At 42.5% G+C, this 12,567-nt stretch overlaps 1 protein-coding gene across 3 annotated transcripts in view; it reads left to right on the top strand.

Moving 5' to 3' along the window:
- The window catches only part of IP6K3 (inositol hexakisphosphate kinase 3), a 98,555-nt gene that overhangs the window by 44,332 nt on the left and 41,656 nt on the right, over positions 1 to 12,567 (top strand). Inside the window, exon 1 of one of the 3 annotated variants that reach the window (XM_069633520.1) lies at positions 2,419 to 2,520. The exons of the other annotated variants lie outside the window; for them this stretch is intronic. The gene's annotated coding sequence lies outside the window, so the exon portion shown is untranslated. Of the gene's footprint in view, positions 1 to 2,418; positions 2,521 to 12,567 lie in introns of those variants that run through there. 3 annotated transcript variants of the gene reach the window in all.

The following is a 12,567-nucleotide window of genomic DNA, read 5'->3' on the forward strand; positions in this document are numbered from 1 at the left end:
CTGAGCCATCATTTACTATCATGCATAAACATTCCAGCTCACATTCATAGTAGTTCCATGGGAATGGTCAGTACTGCAATTCCGCGCTCAACCCATTATAAGTTAAGCGAGTTGAAACATCAGATAGATTGTGCGATGATTTATTCAGATGATCAGCCGACACATGTTTCGACCCTCCAGTCATTCTCAAGGCTCAATATTACTGTTAGTTAAGACTGTCTAAATGTTGTGCTCTTCGAATATATATAATAATGACTTCTGATGTCTAATAGGTTATATATTAGCCCTATAATTGGATGAATATCCTTAAAGTGTGTCACAATACACAGGTTTGTTGCTGGGCGCCAGCAGAACAGTCACCAAGACCAAACAGTGAGAAAAGCAATTGGATCACAGTGCTCCACTTATCCCCAGAACCTGCATTCACGTTACAGCCCACAAAGAACACCTGCAAAGGGCAACCAGTTTCCACTGTGCTGTTTCCAGCATGTGGCTGTTACAGGGATATTCGCTGAGGAGGGACCATGGTTTCCCTGCTGCCCACTCAAGCCACACCTATACTGAACTGCCCCGTCTCTTGCGGTCCATGCGTATTCTGTGGTTTACAAAGCTTTGATGGTCGCTGTGTGTATCCTGGACCTATTGGACTATGTCGCACCTACCTCTTGGATTTCACCATCTGCTGGTTGCCATGATACAATTGTGTGGCATTTGTCCTTTATGTATAGCATCGGAGGGACCTGCTTTGATGTTCAGGCTCCCTTACTGTGGAATCTTCTTCCTACTCCCATACGTCTAGCTGTCAACTTGTCCACTTTTAAGAAGGCAGTTAAAACACATCTATTCAACCTCAACCCGGACTAATCTAGGATTCTCCCCTATTGCCTACACCACTTCTGAACCTTTGATTCTCTCCCCTTTTCTTCAGTGTTTGTCCTGTCACGTTTAGTGTGCGCTCTGAGGCCTACTGGCGTGTGCCGCTTTATAAAAATAAAAATGTATTAATTAATACAAATACAATAAATATATATGACCCATGCAGAGCTGTTCTTCAGGTATATAATTCAAGTTACAGCTAGAGTTGTTCTAATGTTCGAGATCTCACCGCTCTGTCATTTCCTTGAAAGTGTGGTCGAGTTTGTTTTCAGGATTTTATGATGTGCTGGCGCTGTCAGCTGCTGCTGTGCTGAAAGCAAACACGAAATACGTATTCATTGCTGACGATACTTGCTTTAGGGGCAGCGGAAAGAGGACGGACGGATTGGTCCGGCATAAATCCCAATCAAGACACCAGACCAATGGAAGTTGCCTGGCAGAGAGGCCATTTAAAGATCCTGACAAGCTTGTTTGATTTAGTGGGAGGCATAAGCCAGCCACACTCCCTTGATCGAAATCCAAGACACTGAAATGGATAGGACGCAATGCTAAACTATAGCAGGGATGTTTACTTCATGAAACACTTTTGGGATACAGCTGTGCAGAGAAGAAAGATCATTTCAATTTCTATTTGATTCGGAGTTGCTGTCTGCTTGCAGACAAGTGAAGCAGGCAAAGCCTTTTATGGTTCCCCAATGTATATTCCTGGGGAACCAAGTTATGGAAGTAACCAAGAAACATGATCTTTCCCTTTCCTTTCAGTGATGCTGGAATACTTGTGGGGTATTAAATATTGAAAAAGAATTACACAACTTTGGGCCTGATTATAAGTTGGGCAGATGTGTTCAAACATGTAGTAATCCAGAATTACCAACACTTCACTATTTGTTACCGAAACTTTTAACTGCCTACTTGTCTGTGGAGGAAATATCCTCGACACAAAAGCATAGCATGCATCTCTATCCCCATGCAGTAATAAAACACGTCATCAATAAAGTCATTTAGTTTCCAAGGGAGAATACGAGAAGGGTCCGCATGACTCAAATCATTTGGGCCGTTCACATTATTGCAACTATAACTGAGTTTGCCTGTGTCACCAGTGGTAATGCTGACAAACTCATGATATGTTTCCACATGCGTGCCTACACCCCTGGCCCTCAGTGTACAACACTAAGGGCAAGCCAAGATCAGTGAGCATATGACCATGGCTGGTGAATGGCCATCAAGCTTACTGGGCAAATGCCCAGCTTGCCAGACTCATAAATGCATTCAGGGTTGGTCACCCAATGATTTATAGCTGTGTAATTTAGGCACTGCAACCTCCCCACCACCAGCCAATGGTCCGTCTCAGCAGAGACACGCCATCAGCATGGGCTGCTCCTACCTTTTCTCCTCATGTTTACAGCTGCACCTGAATGAAAGACCCATATTGCCCGCCACAACATAAGGCTTAGTGCCAAATATTGGGAGAGGAAAAAGGTTTATTTTCTATGCAGACAAAACATGTATACTCTATCTTGAATATGAACCCCAATGTTTTCTAGCACGCGGAGATCCAGGTATAATACTAGCTACGGAGAAAACTGTGGGATCTCCCTTTCCATCTAAAAAATCTCAGTTTGCCGAGGAAATCTTGGTTTGCAGGTAAGCCTCCACAATTATATCACACAGTCTCTTGGATATCTCTTTGCTGTGCTTTAGTCTCTTAGCAAGCCTCTGGTAAATGTATCATGCAATATGAGCCAGGTTTGTGTACCATGGCCAACTAAAGGACGACCGCTAGTTAACAATTCAAATGTCAGGGCCTCTAAAGTTTTGCAAAACGATTACCAAGCTGACACTCTAATTACAGGCTTTCTCCATTCCATGAGTGCATTTTCCAGTTTTATCCTTTTTTACACCTTCGAGTCCGAGAGGAAAGCTGGCAAAGTGACTCATTTTGTGACTGCAAGTGTTCTTTGAAAAGTCACTGTTTGTTGCACATGTGAAGTACTACTTATGTCCAGCATCTGCGTGCAATATCTTGTCCACCTGAATATGGAACTTAGCCTCCTTTCTGAAAGCTATACTCCCTGTGTACAGATCTGAATGGTCTTGTTTAAGCTGAAGTGCAGAATCCATCGCTGTGAGTCGTGTTTGGCCCAGTCTCCCCTTGGCCCAGTCCATTGTTGCAAATACACAACCTTCTGTCTAGGGTTTGCCCTAAAAAAGAGGAGGCCAGCTAGTAAGAGTACAGTCTAACATTATCCCATCATTTCTGGGCTCAGAAGGATTTTGGAGCCCTTTGGTCTCTCAGTCTAACTGGTCTAAGATGCCTTTCTCACAGAGGTAGTTGGCTTGTGAACCACCATCCCCTGCCACCAACGGATTCAGCATGTGTTATAAATGGAAGCAATGATACCTGAACCAAGAAGAACAAAGGCCCTAAAGATTCATCTGGAGATTTCCCGACATCCACCGACACATTTGAATCGGCAGCGCTAACCTTAGCTCCCTAGGAACATTATTTGGACACAACCACAGGAAACAAGTAAGAAACATGACGTTTGTTTGGACGGGTCCTCCATTTTACCATCCTTGGCCAGGAAGCCCTCCAGCAATTGTGAAGGCATCATGAAGTAAGACACAGACAACAGATTCAACTTTCTAAGTAAATTTTCTATTTTTCTTAAATGTCAGGATGGAGTAAGGGCTAATGTGCCCTATGCTAAGGTGGGATTGCACTTCCTAAAGAAAACTAAGGATAGTCTGTGACAATAAGTTCAACTCAAAATTCTGTCTGTGTCCAAAACCTATACTTGCCCTCACAACTAAATATACGCAATGCGTAGGGATGTGAGCAGCAAAAGACATAGGGCCTCATTACATGGTAGGCGGAGGACCAAGGTGCTATTAGCACCTTGGTCCATGCCGGTAAAATACCGGCACCGCCTTGGAGGAAAGGGGAATTACCGCCCTAGTCCAAGGTTGGCGGGCCGCTAATTCCCCCTTCCCCCATTGCCCTTCCCCATTCCCATTTTTGCCCCATAGGGCTCTATGGGAAAGGGGAAGGCGCTAATTACGATGCCGCAAATTGCGGTACCGTAATTAGCACCCTGGTCCCATTGCGGGTTGGTTTTTAACGCCTGCTAACTAGCAGGCGTTAAAGTACCAACCCGCAAAGGGACCTCGTAGTAAGGCGGTAAGGGTTTACCGGTACCGGTGCCCTTACCGGTACAGGTAAACCCTTAGCGCCGTCCGTGTAATGAGGCCCATAGTGTTCAAAATAAAGTTCTGAGCTTCTGACAGCTCCTGGCTTATTTTCAGCTTCCCCTTCCCCAAGTTCAGAACAGTTGCAAAAGGCCTGAGGGTTCCTTTTCCCAAGAGTTCAACACAGATCACAAAGTCTCGCGGGTCCCCTTCCTCAAGAAGTCAGCTCTTTCAGCTATAATCAGTTCAAATCTCCTGGATTTCAAACCGGTTCCAGTTCAACTCCTTAATCATCCAGGCTTTTCAATAGTTCACATAGATTGCTCTCGTTCTGCATTTCTCATTCACCTCAGTAACTGTTGCAAAATATCAGCTTCTTAACATTTGCTTTCCTTGGCTCTTTTCATGCAGTTGTCAGACCACACGGTCCACCCATTACAGGTCACACAACTGAGAACACTTGGCACTTTCTTATGCTTCTGTATTCTTCAGGTTTTTGCCAACACAGGTTTTGTCTCTCTTAACCTGTAATTGGCCAACACTTATTTCAGATTCTCCTTGGCAGTATCCTTGGCTTTGCCACAACTTGTGTCTCCCACACATTTGTATCTTTGGCCCACACTAATTTCAGATTCTCCTTGGCAGTCTTTTGGCTTTACCAAAAACGGTATCCCACACAACCAGACTCTCATTGGCAGTCTTTTGGCTTCGCCATAACTGGTATCTCACACAACTTACTCCATGGTGTTCACCCTTTTCCACCACCTTGCTTTCACCTTATTCATAAATGCTCACCACTTGCATTTGTCTCATGCTATAATCAAAATATGCTCATCATATCTTTCATTTAGCTCAGTATTCATTAATGCTTGTTGCACTCTCAAAAGTACTTATAATAATTTGCAGCATGTTTGGTATTAAATATGCTCAAATATTTCAGTTAGTTCGGTATTCAACAATGCTTTTTGCAACTCTCAAAAGTACTTATAACACTTTCCAGCTTGTTCAGCATTCAAAAACACCTATTTTGTTCTTCTCCATCCCGCTCTGCTTCTAAAAGCTGCATCCTTCTCTCCAGGCCGTTTTTCTGTCTCAGCTGGGAGGGATGTGGCCTAGCAGTTCGGGCTGGACTGCCCCTTTTGGGGTGGGGCCAAGCCTGATTTGCATATGGTCTTTCCCCTTCTGTAATGACTTGGCAGGCGAAGAACAGTGGTCTGGAGGGTTGCCCAGAGCATTGCCAGTGGTTAAGATTCATTTTAAACCTTCCAGCCATCACCTCTTTGTTTTTGCTTTGTCATCCCTAGTGGGACGGGTATGCTCAGACGTTGGTCCCGTGCCTCCTGGGCCTAGAGACCCAAGTTACTCCTCACTGATGAGCCCCAACAAGGGTGAAACATGTTTGGGGATGCTTGTGGTCTCGTGCAGAAGGGATGTGGCCTAGCAGTTCGGCTGGACTGCCCCTTTTGGGGTGGGGCCAAGCCTGATTTGCATATGGTCTTTCCCCTTCTGTAATGGCTTGGCAGGTGGAGAACAGTGGTCTGGAGGGTTGCCCAGAGCATTGCCAGTGGTTAAGATTCATTCTAAACCTTCCAGCCATCCCCTCTTTGTTTTTGCTTTGTCACCCCGAGTGGGACGGGTATGCCCAGCCGTGGGTCCCGTGCCTCCTGGGCCTAGAGACCCAAGCTACTCCTCACTGATGAGCCCCAACAAGGACGAAAAATGTTTGGGGATGATTGTGGTCTCGTGCAGAAGGGATGTGGCCTAGCAGTTCGGGTTGGACTGCCCCTTTTGGGGTGGGGCCAAGCCTGATTTGCATATGGTCTTTCCCCTTCTGTAATGGCTTGGCAGGCAAAGAACGGTGGTCTGGAGGGTTGCCCAGAGCATTGCCAGTGGTTAAGATTCATTCTAAACCTTCCAGCCATCATCTCTTTGTTTTTGCTCTAATAGGCTTAGGCCAACACTTCGGACCATAAAAGCAACAGGGCAGCCACTGCTGAAAGGGGCATTGGCAAATAGTTGGATCAACATCCATGCGACATACCACACTGTGATCCACCATCTTGGAAGGCTGGGGTCCACGGGCTGACAAGCAAAGAATAGCCTATCCCTCCCAGGGGTCAGAGAACTCTGGGGAGATTCAGGCATCGGGGACATAAGATCTCAACCATGCTATGATAATACGATCTTCTTGATTCATTAGAGTCCCCCCAGTTGTATTACCAGACTATTTTGGAAGCAATGAATGCTCCCAGTGATATTTGCTGTACAGTGTTGGGCATAGAAATAGAAACAATGCTGTGTCTCCCCACGGAAGTATCTGGATCCTATATTTAAAAAAAAGAATGTTTCTATGGTGTTGAATGTAAATTAGCCCTGGTTTTACTATGTAAAATATCTGTATTGTGAAAGTAGTCACCTTTCTACATCTGTTCATTCAGCCTTTCCGGTTTCCTGCCTTTTGGCTACAAGCACTCTCAGATAATATATTATCAAAATACCAAATGATTCCTCCCTCTTACTAAGTTCCAGGCTTGCAAAATATCCCAGAATGTGTCGACAAATCTATAGCAATCTGTTCTACCCTGTTGTTCTCCAAATACATGCCCCTTTCACGCCGTATATTCTAGGCCATGCCACATCTGACCTCCTACTTAGGCAGTCCTAAATTACTATTCAGAGTTTGCAATATGGAAGCATTTAAAAGATATTTGAGAACGGCCTTGGCTATTAGGAAAAAGAGTTTGACGAATATTGAGCTTCCTTATGAATATAATTTGCACTATTTATATGTCTGTTTATAGACTCTGTGTATTTGCTGCCATTGGATTGGTGTTACTATATGGCACAGAATTTATCGGTTTTATATTCTATATTTTATCTATATTGCAATGTGATTTTATGGTATTTTTACTGAAATAAATCTGATTGACTGACTCAATAAAAGATAATCTTGGGTCAAATATCCACCATGATTTTACGGTTTCAGGTAATATTATCCCCACCAATAATATCGCCAGATATATGGTAGTCGGGAATGGCTATAGGGGATATTATTAGTGGGGCTAACTTTTGGGGTAAATGGGGGCAGGGGCTGCGGGGGTGTCCCCCGCTCCCTTTAAAATAATATGGAGGTTGCGGGGGTGTCCCCCACAGGTTCAATGGGTTAACATTGCTGCAGAAATAGGGTGCAAATTAACAAGGGGGGTCCTGGGAGTCCCTCTGCCAGACGTTAGTCCTGGTTACGAGAGACTTACCCAGAGTCTTTAGCTCACTATCTTTCACAGAGAAGAAATATCCTAAACATATCAGTCTTTGTCCTGCCCTGGGGCAGTCCAGCACCGAAAAGCGAGGCAATTCTCCTCTGAATAAGAGTACCAACAGAAACCCCAGACACGTGTTTCGGTCTGGTTGGACCTCATCAGTAGGGTGGATCTGTGCCTTTCTAAGAATAGTGAGCGAGGGGTCCACGTCTGGATTCCCCTAGTAACTTAGGGTGAGACCCAAGTTACTTAAATATGCAAATTAACAAGGGGGGTCCTGGGAGTCCCTCTGCCAGACGTTATGTATGGCAATATTTTTGCGGGGATATTAACACATGGAACCGATTTTACTTGGTAGCTGTAGCGCATCTCAAAGCTATCACACAGACGAACACTAAAAGTTTGCAACTACCTATTGCCCCTCTAAACTGCTTCACGTAGACAATCCTTTTAATGTCGACATGTTTTGAACATATCTTCCATTCTAAATTCCTTTTCCTGAGTCCCTTTCCTGGATGGATCCACAAGTACCCAAACTGTCACAAACAATTATTTTCCCAGTAAAAAGATTAGTGTTTACTAACTTCCACACAACTGATGGTCTTCTTGCCAGGGCTCAAAAACATCTACACACTCAGAAGATGATGAAACAAAAGTTGTTTGTTGACCACAACTGCAACCAAACACCGTTATGCATCCGAGAAAGGAATGTAGTTCTTGTAAGGGTGAGAGCAATCTGATTAATGCAATATCCGAGTCCTTCAATCCACACCTAACCTGATAGCATAATCCCCTCCTTAAGCGGGACAAGTCAAGGAAGTTATTTCAGGCACACACATCATTCAGTAGTCTAGTGGGATGAGGCCAACACTTGACCAAAGGCAACCCGGGTTTAGGATGCCATTCCCATGCTGCAAGTTAACAATACGCAGAAAAAACATTGTTTTCGGGGTACAGCTTTGAGCCCAGAAATGACAGGGGCGATATAAGCCAGGAGGATAGCTGTACAAGAAAGCACTCTGTGCCCTGTGCTGAAATCTTTGTGCAGCGTGCCTGTCAGGTGCTCAAATTGCAATGGGGCCCTAAGCATTTCATTCTTATAAGCTCTATAAAATCAGAACCAGTGAGTTGTGTAACATAACCTCCTCTTGAAAGAGCAAAAGACAACTGTGTTTGTAAACTGCAAGTTTGCCCTTTACTGATAAACGAATACGAGAGGAACGGCTCCTCTCTGAATATTCAAGCCACATCGCTAGGCCCTTCCTCAATTTGTATGAACCTATAAAGGCAGCTTTACAGAAATGTCTAATACTGGAAACAATTGTATTTTTTATTTTTTATTTTATTGTGTTATGATCAGAAAAATAATGATCTTTCATAATTACAACAATTAAAACATTAATGATGTCACCACGATTACCAAGATTTAAGATAAACAAATAATCATATATCATACAATTCTTAATACATTAAGACAAAATCATGTATAAAGAGCTTATGTGAAAATGAGATACAATAGTATTCTATCTTCTTTCATCTAAAATAAATTAAAATTCATCCAAAGTAAAGAATAAAAGCAAACTCGAGCCACAAAACTCAACATTATACTTTGCAAAGACCCAGAGTAGTCAACCATCGGATTACTTCCATATTTAAAAACACTTCCTGCCCCGCATTCTATCTATGGCATATAGTCTGATGAGCAATGTCCTCTTTAAGGGAAAAGAAGCATCCCAAGTATAGGGTTCTATCATCTATAAGCAATGGACATTGTACCAGTATTTGCCTTAATGATTGGATGACCTCTTGATCCTTGCAAAAGGGACATATTGCAGTAGTCGGATCATGATTTTAATCACCTGAATATAGGATTTCACCTGTGGGCAGCAAATTCAAGCGAAGTCGGAGGAACTGATCTCGAGTCTTATGGCAAGGAAATCGGACTAGATACTTTGGCAGTGTAGCAAACGATTTTCAACCAAAGACAGCGTAGAGTGGAATTTATAACTGCAAACCCTACTTATAGTATTTATCCAATCCATCTCTTTTAGTCTTTTCTTCACTCCTATAGGAATTTGAGATCAATTCCTCAACTGATTTCCCACAACTATCCAAGCTCTTAATGAAAAAAGCCGGACAAACTCGCTAGAACGTGAGTAGTACGGGCTCGCAATTCCACAAGTAAGCTAATATAAAGTGAAATTTTTGATGATGCATAAATATTCCACATCGTAGTTACCACTCTCAATTGATACCAAGATTCCAGAGGTAGCAGACCCAATCCATACCTAATTGAGGCCATGGGGATTGAGATGGTTAGATTAAAAACTCTTTTCCATAAACGCCCCATCCAATCGCTCCCAGAGCAACTTAATTGATAGATGATCGATTTCCAGATTCTACAGTATCTTAGGTATTACCTTTCCAATGTAAAAAGATAGCGGTGGTTTAATTTAAAACTTGCAATGATTAGAGCATTTTTTTTCATTTGAAAAATCAGGGGATCAATCTTATTATAAACACATTTTATAACATCCTCCCTTTTTGTAGTAGACGTAAGATTTAAACCCAAATGCGTAGTATCAGATACCGTTTAAATTAGTAGAACAACTATAGCTTTGTTGTATGAATCTCGGTTTACTGAAGCGAATAACATAGGACTTTTTATGATTTATTACTAAATGGTTTACTCTGGCAAAATTACTCCGTTTTGTCAATAGCCTTTGCAACCCTATGGAAGTTGAAGCTAGCAGAGCGATATAATCAGCATAGGCAAGCCAGCTCACCGGCCGTCCACCTATCTGGGGACTCAACAGGCCTGCGCTAGTTAGAACATCCTTTAAGTTGGCCAAATAGAGATTAAAAAGGCAAGGCGCAAATATGCAGCCCTGCCCCAACCCCCTGGTATTAGGGATGGGTTCAGTGACTATACCTTGATCATCCAATCTTATTCTGATGGAATTATCAGAATGTATGTACATCAATATGGAGAGTAATGGACGAGGTATGCCCCATTAAGTCAATTTCTGCCATAGGAGATTGCGATCTACCATATCGAATGCTTTCAAGAAATCTATCATACCAACATATAATTCTATGTTCAATGTATTTGTTCAGGGAACTATTTTGCCTTTTAACACAGAAAGTATTAACCCATTTAGGGTTGTGACCATTCCCCTTCTGAATCCCTCCTGAAGATAAGAAAGGATGCCTGCATCTCTAATCCAGGTCCCCAAATGCTACAAAATAAGGGACACGAAAGTCTTGCTATCGGCATCTAGCAGGGCTATATGCCTGTAGTTTTGAGGATTAGTTTGCTTGCCCTTTTTTATTGATGGGGATAATGAAAGATTCTTTCCATGCATTTGGCATAGATCGATGCTTAATAATATCCCTAAATACTAGGAACAGAATATGCGACCACAAGCCAATATTTAATTTTAGGATTGTGTTATTTAGGCCGTTTCAGCCAGAGGCTCAGGATGTGGAAGCTTCACGTATCAGCCGTTCTACATCCTCCACCTCAAAGGCTAGTGTATCGTGTTCAGATAAAAGTATATTTGATTTTTCCTCAGAGCAGCTCTGCCCTTGAAGGGTCAACCAATGCGTACGCCAAACGGCTTCATTAACAGAAGATTACTGTAGCTCGGACTGTTGTTTGTGCAGATTATTAATTGGTGACCAAAAACCTGGGGTACTTGGAGATGCTAGTGCAGTTACCATACCATCCCTTTGGAGCATAATAGATCTATGAGATAGGAGCCAATGTTTATAAGCTTGGCGAAGGGTTTGCCTTTGCAATTTTTAGGATTCTGTGTTGATATAGTTTCATTGAAGAAAGCAGAGTCGTTGGCGGAGTACTCTTTTCCTGGCCCACTCCTCTTTGTCGGAGTTATGGACATGGCTTGTTTTCTTCGAATAAGAATATTGGCGTATTTCATTTTTCCAAATGAACTGCCTAAAATCTTTACTTGTATATTCATTTGACAGGCCCTCCAGGGAGGAAGTTATGACAGTTTTTTCAATTTTTGTTTCGGGGAAACACCTCTCTAGTAAATTTCCGAATACTATTTGCAGCACAATTAGTCACTAGATTCCCATGAGCACCTGATAAGTAGTGCTTTACATCGAAAGTAAATTCTGTTAACAGCATATTATGATTGCTTCAAGGAGCGGTGCTGATCTGGAAGTCCTTGCATGCTTCCAACAAAGTTTTGGATGTGATTACATAGTCAATACAGGATGATTGGGAACCCCCTTTTCAGGTCACTTGAGATTCAAGTTTTTTCCCCATTGTCTCATTTATTATATACAGGTCCCAGGCCTTCATCACATTTATCCATTGTTTACCCCCTATTTTCATTGCCTTGCTTTATACTGTGGCATACTTAAAGCATTGGGAATTCAGATCACCTGCCATAAGCACGTGAGGTCCATTTGTCAGAAGCCATGTGCCCAAAAGATTAGACATCTTATCAGTGAAGCAAGCCTGTCCCTCCAGTACTCATTTACAATAGATATTTATCAAAATGGCACACAAACTTTTACCCGTTTCCGAAATTGTGATTTCCACAGCAAGAATTCCAGGAAGAGAATTTTAGATTATTTTTACGGCATTCATTTTTGAGTTTCTTAAGGCTATCAATTATCTGCCGAAGCACCTACCCCGATTGGATTTAATTGGCAACTGCTGTATTATAGAGAAACCGTCTAAATAGATATCGTGGATGGGCATGGTTTCCTGAAAGAATATAATATCTTGGGTTCAAAATATCTGATTTTGGTCCTCGTATTTCATAAAGCTGTTGAAACTTCGGGTGTTCCAATGAAGTAATTTTAGTTCTCTATCTAACATAGATGATTATCCACTTGCCGAGTTTGTATTTGCATTTATTATTTTATATAGCGCCCTAATCCAAGGCGCTTTACAATGAACAACAAAAATACATTAAACATGGAACAGTAGAAGCAATAACGGTAAACATGAGTCAAACCAGAAAATCAGCTTGTAGAACAATTTGCATTTGAGGAGAGGAGGGGGGGGTGGAGAAGGAAGGAGAGGGAGAGAGAGCAGTGAGTACATTGAGTAGTAGGAAGAAGGGAGATTTAGAAGAGAAGGGGAAAGATAAAGAGAACAAGAAGAAGGGAGAGAAGGGTGAGAGGGGAAAGGGGATCAGGGAGGGGAATGAAGAAGGAGAGATTTCATAGAGGAGCGGAAGGAGGAATAGGTAGGGGAGGAATG

Source organism: Ambystoma mexicanum, chromosome 13 (genome assembly GCF_040938575.1).
Source record: "Ambystoma mexicanum isolate Mex_15411 chromosome 13, UKY_AmexF1_1, whole genome shotgun sequence".
Taxonomy (NCBI): Eukaryota; Metazoa; Chordata; class Amphibia; order Caudata; family Ambystomatidae; genus Ambystoma; species Ambystoma mexicanum.